Here is a 14,912-nt window from a genome sequence, read left to right on the forward strand (position 1 = left end):
GTGCAGTGAGATTCCAGCAGATATCAAGAGGGATCAAATCCCTTCAGTGAGAGACCACCCACCATGGTTGAGCGTAGAAAACAGCCTCTTTCCTCCTTAGCACGTGATCCCTACAAGAGGAAAGCCCACTCTGCAGCTTCTTAGTGAACATTAGCCGATTGAAATGTATAACATATTATGTGAACATGGCTTGTTTAAAACCCATCTGCTAATTAAAACAGTACTTCACAGGAAGGAGAAGCATTTAGCTTAAAAAGAATTATTATTCCCTTTTATGAGTGGCAATGTAGGAAATACAAATTATATAACAATTCCATTGATTCTGTTATTGACATTTTTGGGTGAGTGGACGGATTGGTAGCTTGCATCTCTCATAATAGGGTTCAAATAATTTAGCTCACTATCTTTGAAGAAGGCCTTTGCCAAAGTAGAGGAGCATGTGTGGCCTGAAGCCAGCTGGACTAATTGGTGCTCTTCAACAGACCAGGGTTCAAAATCCCATCTGTTGCTTAGTCGTTCAACAAAATGCCAGACCTATTCTACAGGGATAGGAGGAGCACAGAGAGAAGAAACGCCGTCGAGGATACCTTCATCTTCCCTGCCTGCAAGAAGATGAAGATGCATATGGGCCTCTACAGCAGTTTGACTTTACCCCCAATGGCACACTCTTTCCATTGTCTCTCGAGACAGATGGATGGAAACTAAACTTACCCCCAAGTTGATCCTGGGACTCCAGAGATGTTTGACTGTCTTTTACAGTAGCAAGTAGGAGCCTCTGCTAGTTGACTGGCCAACTCCATTATGAGAATTGCTGCATGTGGTTTTTCTCAGCTGCAGAACCACAGACTGGAAGAACAGTTCCACATCTCCGGGTAAATGCCCAGGGATGCTTTTACTACTTATGGACAACTTTGCTGGCAGAAAATCTTTGCCCGTTCCTGAAATCAGTGCTTGTGGGAAAGTGATGTCCTTCTTTCAAGAGGAGGCCATGCTTTGTAGCCAGACTAGAACTAGTGACTCCACCCATGGTTTAGTGCAAACAGCACACCAACCTTCCCCTGCATGTATGTTTGGCACCCAGCTGGCATGGATATGCCCTAGATAGGAGGAGTGAGATGGCTGTTCATAATGCTGTCCCCTGTAGGGACAGTTCAAAGGAAAGCTGCCATACACATAAACACACACCCTTCTGTATCCATCCAGTGAAATCCTGACTCAAGGAAGGTGGCATACATGGTTCTTCCCTTCCTCATTTACTCCCCACAACAACCCTTTGTGAAGGAAAGTTAGGTTGAGAGGCGGTGACTGGGCCAAGGTCACCCAGTGAGCTTCACGAGTGCGTGGGGATTTGAACCCTGGACTCCAAGGTCCTAGTCCAACACTCTAACCACTACGCCACACCGGCTCTTACCACTGTGCTGCCAAAAATGCTGAACCTCTGGTGACTCACAGTTGCCCACATAGTTATTTGCACTAAAGCTGTGGGGACACGGGTGGCGCTGTGGTCTGAACCACTGAGCCTAGGGCTTGCTGATTGGAAGGTCAGCAGTTCAAATCCTTGCAACAGGGTGAGCTCCTGTTGCTCGGTCCCTGCTCCTGCCAACCTAGCAGTTTGAAAGCACGTCAAAGTGCAAGTAGATAAATAGGTACCGCTCCGACGGGAAGGTAAATGGCATTTCCGTGTGCTGCTCTGGTTTCGCCAGAAGTGGCTTAGTCCTGCTGGCCACATGACCCGGAAAAACTGTCTGCGGACAAACGTTGGCTCCCTCGGCCAGTAAAGCGAGATGAGCGCTGCAACCTCAGAGTCGTCTGCAACTGGACTTAACTGTCAGGGGTCCTTTACCTTTACCTGTGCTAGAGCAGGGACAATTGCCTCTGCCATCAAGGGAAAGTAAAGAAACATGGGAGTGAAGAATGGACACAAAGTATTTGCACCCTTCCCAGTGTGGAAACCAGGGGGATCAAATAGTTCAGGAATACAGTGTGGTGTTATTTTGATGCTTCTTTGTGAAAGGGTGAGCAGTTCGTCCTCCAGTAAAAATACCACATAATGAAAACAGCACTTAGTACAGCATTTAGAAAAGGTTTCCCTGCCTCTCCCCAAAATCTTTTTATTTTAACACATCAAACTGTGTTTCCTCTCTCACCTCCCTGATTCTTCCAGCTCTGGCTGCATGCTAACAACAGCTAAAAGATACATTGGCTTACCGCACAATATTTCCGTTATGCTCATTGTTTTTCTTTAGTGTGGAATTAGAGCAAGAATGCCACAAGCCTCATCATTTCCTTGTCAGCGTGCCTTTGATTTTGCTGGGTACCTCCTCTGGAAAAATCTCTTACGGTGACATTCAGGTTTCTCACACACCATTATGTACTGTGACAAAGAAAATTCTTGTGGCTGTAGCTTGCGATTCTCACACATAATTACCCTCTTGGCAATGCATCTGTAAGTCTTGATACATTTATAGGAAACCACCTGTTCTTTTATTTTAGTTTGCATTTGATCCTCATTGCTGCATTGATAGAAAAAGGTCTACTATTATACAAACCTGCTTGTGTGACATTTATTTTCCTCCAGCCACACTCTGTCAGAGGGGTGGGGAACATGTGGCTCTCCAGATGTTGTCGGACTCCAACTCCCATCAGCCCCAGCCAGAATGGGGAGGCGTCAGGAAAAATGGGAGTGCAGTCCAACAACACCGTGAGGATGCACAAGTTCCTCCCCTCAGAGAAGCCAGTAATGTGTGCAGGAGTCATGGTCTCCTGGGCAGTTTGGTCCAAGCCCAGTTTAAAGATAGAGAACCCTAAGAGGAGAAAGCAAGGGGAGGTATTGTATTTTTATTTACATTGTAGTGGCGTCCCTAAGATGGTTGGACTGTGCGCCTTCTTCTGGAAACTCCTGCAACCATGCTGGTGCCAAATGTATCGCTCTGCTTTCCTTTGCACCACATCAGTGAGGCTAAGAAGGGAGTCTTGTCATCTAGGCAGCCCAGGACCTCCATACAGACTGCCCAGGCTTGCACCCCGGGGCGGTCACGTCAGTACTGCTATTGCAGCAAAAACAACAGTTACAAGTTACCAGTCTCTACAGCCACAGCAGGTGCTGTGATTCTCCACAAGTTTGACTTCACCCTTGGAGGTAGACTCCATTTTTTCTGGAGACAGATAGATGCCAGCAGCAGCAGCACCAACAGCAACAACAACAGTGAATCTTTCTAAATGGGCATCTATACCAGAGGTGGGAACTGGATCCAGGTTGATTGCCCAGTTGTCAATCAGAGTTTTTTTAGGGAGGACAGCACTGCCAGTGGGGCTGGAGGAGGTGGGCAGCGGCTGGAGGGCGTCTCCTCCGGCAGGGAAGAGGCGGCGGCTGGACACAGCGCCTCCCGGCTCAGCTAGCCACTTCGTGCCACCGTGGCCACAGCAGACGGAAGCTCCAGGCACGGCGCTGCTTCGGCGCAGCATGGCGGAGGCGGGCAAGGGCGGCGAGCTGATGCCAGGAGGTGCAGCATCCAGCCTCCTCCTGTTCCCTGGCGCCCTCCAGAACTTGGTGCCCTGGCGCCCCGCACCACTAGCCCCTATGGGTAAGATGCCCCTGCCTAGGAGGGAGGTCCTAGGAACTTGCCTGATGCCCAGATGGAGTTAAGGCACAGCAAGCCTCTCACTGGTCAGCAGGGGTTGAGATTGAAGTGTGGCAACCTATGACAATCCTGTGGGATTTCCACAAGTGTCCCCTCATGCATGGATTACACATAAATCCTCCTTTTAACTCTGTCTCTCTGGGAGTTTGACTTGGATACAGTCCCTGACATAAATTACACAAACAAATTACATGCAAAACCATGTATATATACAGCTTAGAAACTATTTTCCTTGATGGGTAAAACTACAGGCAAACCTCTTACCATTCCTTGATTAATATGTGACAGAACCACCGGAACCCAGATCAAAATGTCTCAGAGGCCGGTTCTCCCCCATCTGTGCTTTATGAAAATACTTGAATGAGTTGCCTGGAGAAAGTGGCCTTTGCAGGAACAAGCCCCAAATTTCCCATAGTTTTTTTGGCCCAGGAGACTATGTCTGCTGTATCTGTTGCTGCAGGGGAAAGGAAGCCAGGAAGGGATGGTTTCTGACACCTCTCTCCTGCCTTTTTTCAGCGTAGTCTCTTGTCTGTTTTCATCGCATTGGCCTTAAGACATTTCTGTGTCAGAACAGAATAGTAACATTACAGCAAACCTGCTATCAATCCTGCACTGTCATTGATAAATATGAAGCCAGTGGGCTGTGTCAATTTTGTGCTGCAGACATGCATTTCTTGACATCCCGTTGACTCCCTCCCTCTGTCGGTCGATCACTCTTTATTTCAGGCTTGTCTTCTGCAGACCACTTCAGTGATACCCTGTAATTTAGGGATTCTATACAGATTTCCTCAATTCCTTAAGCGCATTATTATCTCTCCTGCCACACCAGTAGGCCTCCCATTTCATATTATTCATGAAAGCGCATATTTCATTGTTTGTAAGTTTTCTGTTTTTCCTCTGTTCAGCTTCAGCTTTAAGTTTTTATCTCTGATTTTTATTTACTGCTGTCCTCTTTCTTTCTCTCTTCTTTTCCCAGCTCTCAGTGTGTATCTCTTTCTGTTTGTTTTCATAACACAAACATATTTCCCTGGTCAGTCTCTTTTTCATCTATATGTGTCTGAATCACTATGTGTGTGTCTCTATCTATCTAGAAAGAAAGATTAGTGGATAAATAGAATGGGCCAACTGGTATACTAAAATATTTGCTAGGCACGTGGAATATTTGTGCCATGGGCTCTGAATAGCAGATGAAGTAGTGAGTCTCCATTATAAGGATGGAAAGCTCACTAGAACATTTTTCAGTAGTATCTAGAATTCTAAGGTTAATGTATGGCAGGAAAGATGATACAGAAAAGGACGTGTGATTCTTTCCTTATTGTTTCTACTGCTGGGCCAAAGCTGTCTTCTAATTTCTCAAAAGTGTTCTTCCCTGACAAAGGAAACTTCTATTTTTCTGCCTTCTTGAAAGCATGCTTGGGATTTTATTTATATGATTAATGTGTGTGGGTTTTTGTTTATTGTTTTTCATTTTGAATCCTGACATCCTGCTTTATAGCTTCAAGAGGCTGTCAGAGCACCATTCAAAAGCACACTGCAGCTAACTGTCCCCCAAAAGCAGGTCCAGGAGCACCCCCAAACTGAAAAGCTGATTTGTCTGGAAAATGTTGCCACAAAAGAAATGGAAAGTGCCCATGAAGCAGCAAACTGTGGTCTTGGAGATCTCATATAAGTCATGAGAACAAATAATTCAGCTGCATTTGCTTATGGAAGAAAATCCCTTGTGTTCATTCACCATAGGTGGATTCCTCCACTGGAAGGAAGATTTGTGCTCCAAGTGTTTAAACAGCTTGCCTGTTCTGTTTTAAGCAGAGCGGTGTGTGTGTGTGTGTGGATGGGACCTGAGAGTCTGACTTTCTACTAGGTAATTAACTTTCAAATCGATAGAAGAGATCTAAAGATTAGCATAGGGGTAGTAGAAAATGTAAAATGATTTTTACTTAACAAAAGAGTGTGGATGAATAAACGCATGACAATAGGAATTGTCAGACAAGGGCACAGAAGGCATTACAGGCTGATAAAGGCAGAACAATTCATCCCAACAATAGTATCTTTAATTTGTACTAATGCCATACTGTGCTCTTTGAATTATATTTTGATTTTGCAATCAAATGTATCGTTTTAGTCATGCAAAAAGCTGGTCTCTTAAACTACTTAGGAAAACACAACACAGAGCTATTTAAACAGAGTCATATTTAAACATTACTAATGAAGTAATAGGGATGCGGGTGGCGCTGACCTATGGCTGCACGACTTGTGACAAATCCTTAGGGACTGAGTAGACAACAGGGTTTGATGGCAGAGGACGGGTGATTGTTCCTCGGTCGTGGGACTTGGCGGCGAGGCCCCTTAGGGCCTCGAGTGGCGGTTTTAGGCCTTGGCAAGGTATCCTTTAATCTGACATCAAGTCGGGGGGGGGGAATGCATTCATGCTCCCTCCCATGCGGCAGCGTTTGCAGGGCCCGTTAAAGGGCAAAAACCGGGAGTCCCTGGCCCTAGAGCAGCGGCATGTAGGTCAATCTCCCGGGCTGAGGTTAGTGGAAGGGCATGCTGTGTAAGTTTGTGCTTTGCAGTCCCCTCTCACTGGATCTCATCTGCCTGCACATCCTCAGCCAGACGGGCTGAGAGGGTTACCTGCCAAGGCCTGTGCCAAGTTTCCCACTTCTAAAGCTCAATCAAGTGGTGGCCAATTTGAACCCATACTCTGGTCTCTTGTCTCATTCTTTGGGCAGGCACCACAGACAGGGTTTAGCGCGTGTGCCCACAATGAAGTAATAGTGGTTTCTTAATTCAGAACTATATTGCATTGGGTTTAAAGTTTTGTGACTGTAAGGGACAGATGTCCCATGAGTTTCCATAGTGTGACACACAGGCCTGCTTCTCATTGATGGGGTAAACTGTTGTTTCAGTCATACCACCTACGTGAGGTTTTATTACTGAATGCTCCTACATGTAATCAATACAGTGGTATCTCGGTTAACAAACTTAATCCGTTCCGGAAGTCCGCTCTTAAACCAAAACCGTTCTTAAACCAAGGTGCGCTTTCCCTAATGAGGCCTCCTGCCGCCGGTGCCCTTCCACCGTTCGGATTCCGTTCTTAGACCGAGGTAAAGTTCTCAAACCAAGACACTATTTCCAGTTTTGCAGTGTTTGTAAACCAAATCGTTCTTAAACCGAACTGTTCTTAAACCGAGGTTCCACTGTATCTATATTTAGATACATATATATCTGTCTATAACTAGATGTCAATAAAAAAGGCTCTAGACTAATTTCTATCTATTTACCTATCAGTCTAGAGAGGTCATGTACTCCACCAGCCTTCTGCAGTTTGAAGTGGAATAACTCAATTTAATGAGAGCACAGCCAGAACTTCCAAAGGAAATTAATCTCACTGTAGGACAATGGTACAACTATTTCCTGGTTTTTAACAGAGTATGCATATTGCCTATGAATGCTGATCACTCCCAAGTTTTAGGCAGTTGGTCCTTAGCATTCCTCAGACTATCCTGTGATTATCCCACCACCCTTCTGAGTAATACCCCTCCCCACCCTCTCACTATATATAAGGGCCTAGTGACTTCTGTTTCAGTGTATCTGAAGAAGTGTGCATGCACACGAAAGCTCATACCAAGAACAAACTTACTTGGTCTCTAAGGTGCTACAGGAAGGAATTTTTATTATTTTGTTTATCCTGTAATTATTATATTTCATTCTTTGGGTGGGGGGACGGACCTTGGGGTTCTCTAACCTACTACAGGATTTCCTGTGACAGTTAAACAGAATCTAAAATGGAAGAAATACTGTGGGAAATATGCGACCACATTGGAGCATACCTCCAGAACCTTAAGTAAACATAAACAATTCACAAACATATGGGATTAGCATTAAGAGTATTACTTTCTCTAAGTCAGTCCTATGCAAGTCCCGCTATGCCCAGTGAGGCTCCTCATAGGATTGCAATCTTGGGCATTGCACCACTTATTTTGTAAAGTTATGCACTGATAGATAATTCAGATGGGAAACTAATGCTAAAGTTTTAAAAGGCAGCCTAAGGATCTGGAAGAAATGGAGAAGAAACATTTATGAGATGCGTCCTTCAGACTCTTAAGGACAAAGGAAGGAAAAGTGGATTTCGCCTCCTGGGAGCTGGTTTCTCACATGCCAGTTGCAAGGGAGATCTGTAGATCAAACGTCAGATTTCCCACCCACCCACCCTTCTGTAGTCTGCAGTCTGTAATGAATGGCAGTTCAGGAAATGGACAAGGTAACCACTTATCAAAGAAAATTGCTTTGGAAAGTCAAGCCCACGTCACATATTGTAGTGATGGCCGGGTTCCAGTTAATTGCTGTGAGTCAACATTTGACTACCCTAAGATCAGATGTGTTTGGTTTGAGATTTCTTTCTGTCAGACATTTCCCAGTCTTACATAGAGCCAAGTGCTTATGCAAAGGTGCTGAGAAGAATCAGCTCTTACCAATGTCACGATGACCTTCAGGGTGTCAGAGGACTTCCTCTCAACAGGGCTATTGAACCATAAATAGTGAATGAATTTCACACTGCCATTTGGAAGGAAGTGGAGCTAGTCAAACGTAAAACCATTCAGTGTCAGGGGCTACTCGGGGGTTCCATATGAACCCAGAGGGCGAGTGTGGGCTCTCTTCCTGGATTCCTCAGGGCAGGGATACCGGCTGCAGACAAGCTTGACTGCTGTGTTGACGAGTCGTATCAGCCGAGTTCGATCCAGAGATTTCATACTGCCTGCCAATTGCAGAGACAGATGTTGTGTAGCTCTAATTCCTCCTATGTACCTCACATAGATTAAAAGGCTGTTTAAATACTAACTGCAGATTTATCCTCCAAGGTGATTGGGGGAAATACAAGGTTCTCTTTTCCCCACCCTGTTTTAACATCACAACCACCCTGCAAGACAAATTAGGCTGAGAGTGACTGGCCCAAGGTCACCTAGTGTGCCAAGCCTTGCACTTTAACTACCAATACACCAGGTTAGAACCCAGTCTTAGGGTCTCTGATAAACAGAATCTTCACCCTACACATGGCAGAATAATCTACCTATTCATCTCAGTTTAGCTTGCTGAAAGATATGTGCAAAGCCAAGCAAACAAATAAGAACTCGCATATTTTGTAATGTGCTTTCTTGATGGAGTATCTTTAAGCAAAGAGAATTGTTCTGTGTTGGTCCCAAGAAAAGAAACCATAGAATGGTTGATATATACATAATTAGCTAAAGCCAAGGTTTCTTCAGGAAAAAAATATAGCATCAGAAGCCCTTATTATAGAGTGTGGTTTTACTGTAAGTCATCCACTCCCCAGCATTTTCTAACTGATTAAAGAAAACCTAGACGCTTTCAGTGCAGTTCCCAATTTGTGGAATGCCCTGCAGAGTGAAGTGTGTCTCCCTCCCTCCCTATTGATTTCCAGGAGGAAATTAAAAAACAGTCCTGTTTACGCCGGCACTTGATGGCTAGCAACCCTGAGATAATTGTTGGAGAATGTTTATAACTATTTTTAGAACTTTAGAACTGTTTTCAGTTGTTGTTGTTGTTGTTTACATGTCTGGATAGGCTTGTCTAAACAAAAAAGAGCCCTGCTGCCCTGGGCTCCTTTGGGAGGATAGGCAGGCTGTAAATAAAGCACTATAACCTAACACAGGGGCATATCCTAATGCTTGACAGTCTTAGCCATCACTCTCTGGCATCTGGTCTAACTACAAGAGTCTGGTTTTCATACCCTTCCTTTTCTGAGCCCTGCAACATCCTTTCTGTGACAGGTACCTGCAACACTGCCTCCGAATTCCACACGGGCCCCAAAGGTTGGGAACTCTTGGAACAAAGTACTGCAGCAAACTGCAAACACCAGTTCATGAATTAATTGTAGAAATTGTAGACGGGATGATGGAGAAAAATGCAGATTCAATCCACAAAACAAAAATGTAACAGAATACAGGAAATCTGCTCATCTCCTTACAGAGTGCCCCTAGCTTGCTTATTTAAATACCCACTGGTGGCATTGACAAAACATGTCTTAAGAAACTTTGCGTTTTTCAGCCAAGGGTCCAGAGAGAGACGAAGCTGCAGGCTTTCCTCCTGTCTCCCCCAAACCTGGGCATAAACTTTGTAGATGGCATGGACAAAGTCTTTATCTCTCGGCGAAACTCCACCACTAAAATGTTCCCTACCATGATCCTTAGGACAGGCCGAAATTTAAATATCCTCAATTAGTTTCACTGCCTACACTCAGAGCAGCATAGGGATAGAATAAAAATAAGGGCAGAATCTTGTCCGGTACCTGCTTCTGCTAGACATCTTATTATTATCGAATAAGACTAGACATGTTTTCTCCCAATTTATTTGATATGTGACCTTCAAAGGACTTGTGATAATTTAATTCAAAGTTGTGCTGTCTACATGTTCAGCGCCTCATTTTGCCTGTGTAACCGTGAGAAGAGAAAACAATGAAGCCGCACTTTCAAGTTCCCAGTGAGAGGGGGAGGCAGCTGGCAGAGCTTCCTCTTGCTCCGCTGTTAAATGTCTCTATTTAAATGCAAATTATCATCTGACACTATTAAAAAAAAAAGCCCCACCACGCAAACGGAAACAGGTAGACATGTCAAAGTCCCTTAAAAATAACTAGTAAGCATCCCAAATAGTGTTTACTTCCATGAGAGTAGAAACTATGTGGCAGAACGTTTGGCTTAACACTAAGAATTGTATCAGTACCATGGAAGGTCTTTAATTCTGGTCTGTCAATTTCTGGGATTTGAGCAAGCACAAATGTGGAAGTTGGGTTACTTAAAAGTTCCACCATGGAGAGTTCCAGAACACCATCAGCCTCCTTCAGCAAAAGGCGTTTTGTTGGTCACTTCAGAATTTCCTTCTACAGTGGTACCTCGGGTTACAGACTCCGCTAACCCAGAAATAGTACCTCAAGTTAAGAACTTTACTTCAGAATGAGAACAGAAATCATGCGGCGGCAGCAGGAGGCCCCATTAGTTAAAGTGGTACCTCAGGTTAAGAACAGTTTCAGATTAAGAACGGACCTCCAAAACGAATTAAGATCTTAACCTGAGGTACCACTGTATTAGAACATGGAATTGGCTTCATCTAGAACACATAGGAGATTCTGTATTAGAAAATAAGGATTCCTTGAGAATATGTTGCACATAGAAGTCTCCGATAGCATCCGCCTCAACAGGTTTAGGAACATAGAAGCTGTGTTATACCGAGCCAGACCAATGGTCCATCGCGGTCAGTACTGTCTACACTGTTTGGCAGCAGCTCTGCAAGGTTTCAACCAGGGTTTCATGGCTGTATCTGCCACTGAGCTAGGACCCTTCTCCCTGACAATTCACTCTATGGCATTTTCCATATTTGCTATTTGAAAATCTTCACCTACCTGTATGGAAAATGATGAACATATGCCTACTGCCATGAGGTAGGATCACCCTTGTACTCTTAATGTCTATGCATTAAGTTACCTGGTGTTTAAAACAACACCCCCTTATCTGGGCAAGTCCAGTGAAATAAAAGTATTGTTGCACACAGGGCATTTTTTCCAGCCAGAACTCGCTGGAACGCAGCTCCGGCCCCTCTCAGGTGGGCGCCATTGCCATTATAAGAGAACATGGTGAGTTCTGGCACCCCTGTTTCTAGAAAAATAGCACTGGTTACACACCACCCCAATATCTCAGCTGTTTGAGATTCCAGGGGGTTTCATGTAGTTTACCCAGGGTCTGTGTTTCCTTTTTGGAAAGAGGCACAACAGAGACTGTGGAGTCTTTATGGTATATGGTTGATTTATACATATATACAACTTGAGCCTACGATGGAGAGGCTCACACCATTAACACTCTAAGAGGGTCTTGCTTCTCCTGTAGGAGAACCAAACAAAAATCAACCATCGTGCTCTGGCCTTCTCCAGCTTGCCTGCAACATTTTTTCCTCTAGGTTACACCACAGCCAACTCAAGACTCATTCAAACCCTGGCTTTATCTTCTAACTAACTCTGAGCTGGAGGAGGGGCCCCAACCTTTTGATGTTTGGCACAGAGCCCCCTCCCCTTGTGTTCTTAATGGCTTGCCACCCAGGTGGATTACCTCATGAGGATGCTGACCTGGCTTGTATTTTAACCCTTGCTGGCTCCGGGGGTTCAGGAGGCTTGATTAAATTCTAACACCTACTGGACCCAATAATTTTGGGGAGTCTGGCACCCACAAACTCATAACAGTATTTAGATTGAGAAGATCTTCTAATACCAGTTTTTTACACCAATATGAATCAGTTCAATTGCTAAGCTTTTGTCCATCTTCACCAACACCATTCTGTGCTCTAGAACCAGAGTCGTACCAGTTGGTGGAAACTGAAGGAGTGGAGAGGGCTATTGAGGGCCTCCTATCTGGGGCATCTGGTTGGACACTGTGGGAACAGGGTGCTGGACGAGGTGGGCCATTGGCCTGAACCAGCCGGATTCTTCTTACCTTCCTTTATGAGCCTCTGCTGCACAAAGGGTGGTAAGCCCTTGCATAGGATTAGGGCTCATGGATCTCCTGCCACACTTTAAACAGGGGGTAGGGAGCAGGTGGCTGCATGTGGGAAGAGCATGATGGATGATTTGGGTTAAAGTTTGATTAGATGGAATAGGTACCTGTCATTTCATTTGTGAAGTGTGGAGTCTATTTGTGGTTCAGGGATTTACTGTGAACTCTCTTGATTTATTACACCTGTCTTCACCCTCAGTATGTGTCAAAATCACATATCCTTGGAGGATGTGCTCCTCTGTGAGTGTCTCTTGGCTGGAAAGCCAATCGCGAGGCACATCCAGAGCAGTGATGCCCCAAGCACAGTCTTCCTGCTATGTCTTTTCACAAGTGTCACTTGGCGCACCTGCAAAGAGGCAAATGAGGGGCAGTGGTTCAGCAGGGACAGGTCCTTAAAAAATGAATACTTTCTTGGATAATTGGGTGAAGAAATGTTAAAAGTTAAAGCAAACTTAAGTGTGTTCATTTATATTTATAAATGGTTAGAAATAACAGCACACCACACCCATTAAGAAAAGAGCCCAGTAGCTACAAGTCCACTTTAGGGCTATTCAGTCACAAGGGGAAAAGTATGTGCTCAACTCTCAAGCAGTGGAATTGGTGGGACTGAAAACATGATTAGCCTTGGCTGGATTGTGTCCTTTGTATAAATGAAAATGTTCATAAGTGGGGAGAACTATAATTTTCTCAAAATATCACCTCTGCTGAGATGCTGCAAATGTTCTAACTAGAAATAGGTCCCAGTGAATTCAATGGTACTTACTTCCAGGTAAAATTCCAGCCTCAATTGGTTATTTGGTCAAAAGTATAAGAATGGTTATTATATAGGTCCAAAATGGGTTAGTATTCTTTCTAGTCCTGTGTGTGTGTGTGTGTGTGTGTGTGTGTGTGCGTGCGTGCGTGCACACACACACACACACACACACACACACACTTTTTATGCATACCCCTAAACATTTTGTGAATCTAAGTTTGGCCTTGTTGAGGGGCAATATTTCGATATGAGTAGGAAAATGAGAGTACCCCTAAACATTTTTATTTATTTATTTTTAGAAAAAATCATTGTAGGTGTGGGGGGGCACTATTGCATTTCTGGGGCAGGGAGAGCTGGAAATAAAATAAACTTGAGCAGAGTTTTAAATCTGCATAAGTCTTCATTCATTCACATGCAGTTTGCAATTGGTCTTAACTGAATAAGTCTTCAGAGCCAGTTTCTGCTCCCTCTCTCATGCATAATCTCTTTCCCTTGAAGGCAGTTTGGTGCTATTAGCATTCTGCACAGGGCTTCAGTAGATTTTTTAATAATAATTGTCATCATTGTGGGTTAAAGTTGTGCTATTTGTGCCAGATGGAGACTGGAGTCCCTTTCCCAGCAAAGAGAATGGGCTTGCATTGCTTAGCTGTAGCTGCTGGTCTCAATATGCAGATGCCAGGCAGTGACAGGAAAATATACACCAATGTCAGCAACTGCATTTCTCTGGCATAATTGCCTTAAATGAACTTTGTTACATCAAGGAGATGATGCTTTTAATGAGGTAGTTGGCATACACGTGTAATTGCTGTACAACATAATCAGTAGATTTTATCAACATTGTGTAAGTGTCAGAAAGTGGTGAAATTTGACTTGAGAATCTGGTTCCAGTGACCTGATCACTTTGTGCATGTTGAACAGCATATCTTACTTTACAGGGAAGATAAATTTAAAACCACATGTGCCCCCTGTCTCCCCTGCCACCTCACAGTGGTTTCGGACAAGCATCCTCATCTCCACACCCCACAATAGCAGCGAGTTGTTCTTGCCAGCGACTCACCTCACTCACTGCTGTTGGGCGTGGGAAGGCAGACATCCACGCACAAAAGCCCACATTTGATTTTGAGGAGCTTGAAGTATCACTGATCACAGAGGGTTTGTCCAGGAGTGAGGATGGGAGAGGGTTCTTCTTCTGCAAGTTGTGTGCCAGGGACAGAGGAAGCACATCGCATTTCTTGGAAATGCCGTAAATCAACACTTGTGAGTTATTCCAACGTATGCACACCTAATAGGCCAGAAGTACTAGTGGACACACAATAGAGACACATTGTGGGCATCAACCCATTAATGATGAGATTACAATGAAACAAAATTGGTTTTTAATCAAGAGCGGGAAAGAGTTTGTTCCCTATGAATTTCCTATTGTATTATAATATAAAGGAGAGTATTGAAAAGGTGAGCTTCTGTGGGAAAACAAGGGAAGTTGTGCACCATTGGTTCTGTGTGCACGGTGCCCAGAAGAAACAAAGCACTATGCATTAATTGGTAATAAGAATCTGTCATCTTGGTTAAGACACCATGCAGATGACATTATGCTTGTTTTAAGAATGTATTCCATAAGCTTGTACCTAAAAGAAGCTTGTATTGAAAAAAAAGCCTGTCTTCCTTTTCTTGTTGTTGCTCAGCAGGTCCATATACAAAGATTGGAGCTGGAAAAGAACATTTTAATTTCCAGAGTAGCTGCCTTCATTCATTCATTCATTCATTCATTCATTTCCAGACCAGGACTCAATGTGGCTTATAGATGAAACAGAAAAAGCTAAAAACATAGAAAAGATATAGAATCAGAGAACTGTAGAGTTGGAAGGAACCCTGATGATCATCTAGTCCAGGCATGTCCAACAGGTAGATCATGATCTACCGGTAGATCACTGGTAGATCACTGGCTTCCCCCAAAGAAGCTGAACA

At 44.1% G+C, this 14,912-nt stretch overlaps 1 protein-coding gene across 6 annotated transcripts in view; it reads left to right on the forward strand.

The window, feature by feature from the left end:
• Positions 1 to 14,912, forward strand: part of ERBB4 (erb-b2 receptor tyrosine kinase 4) — a 787,830-nt gene that overhangs the window by 545,353 nt on the left and 227,565 nt on the right. The window lies entirely within an intron of this gene.

The sequence above is a fragment of the Podarcis raffonei genome, chromosome 1, assembly GCF_027172205.1.
Source record: "Podarcis raffonei isolate rPodRaf1 chromosome 1, rPodRaf1.pri, whole genome shotgun sequence".
Taxonomy (NCBI): domain Eukaryota; kingdom Metazoa; phylum Chordata; class Lepidosauria; order Squamata; family Lacertidae; genus Podarcis; species Podarcis raffonei.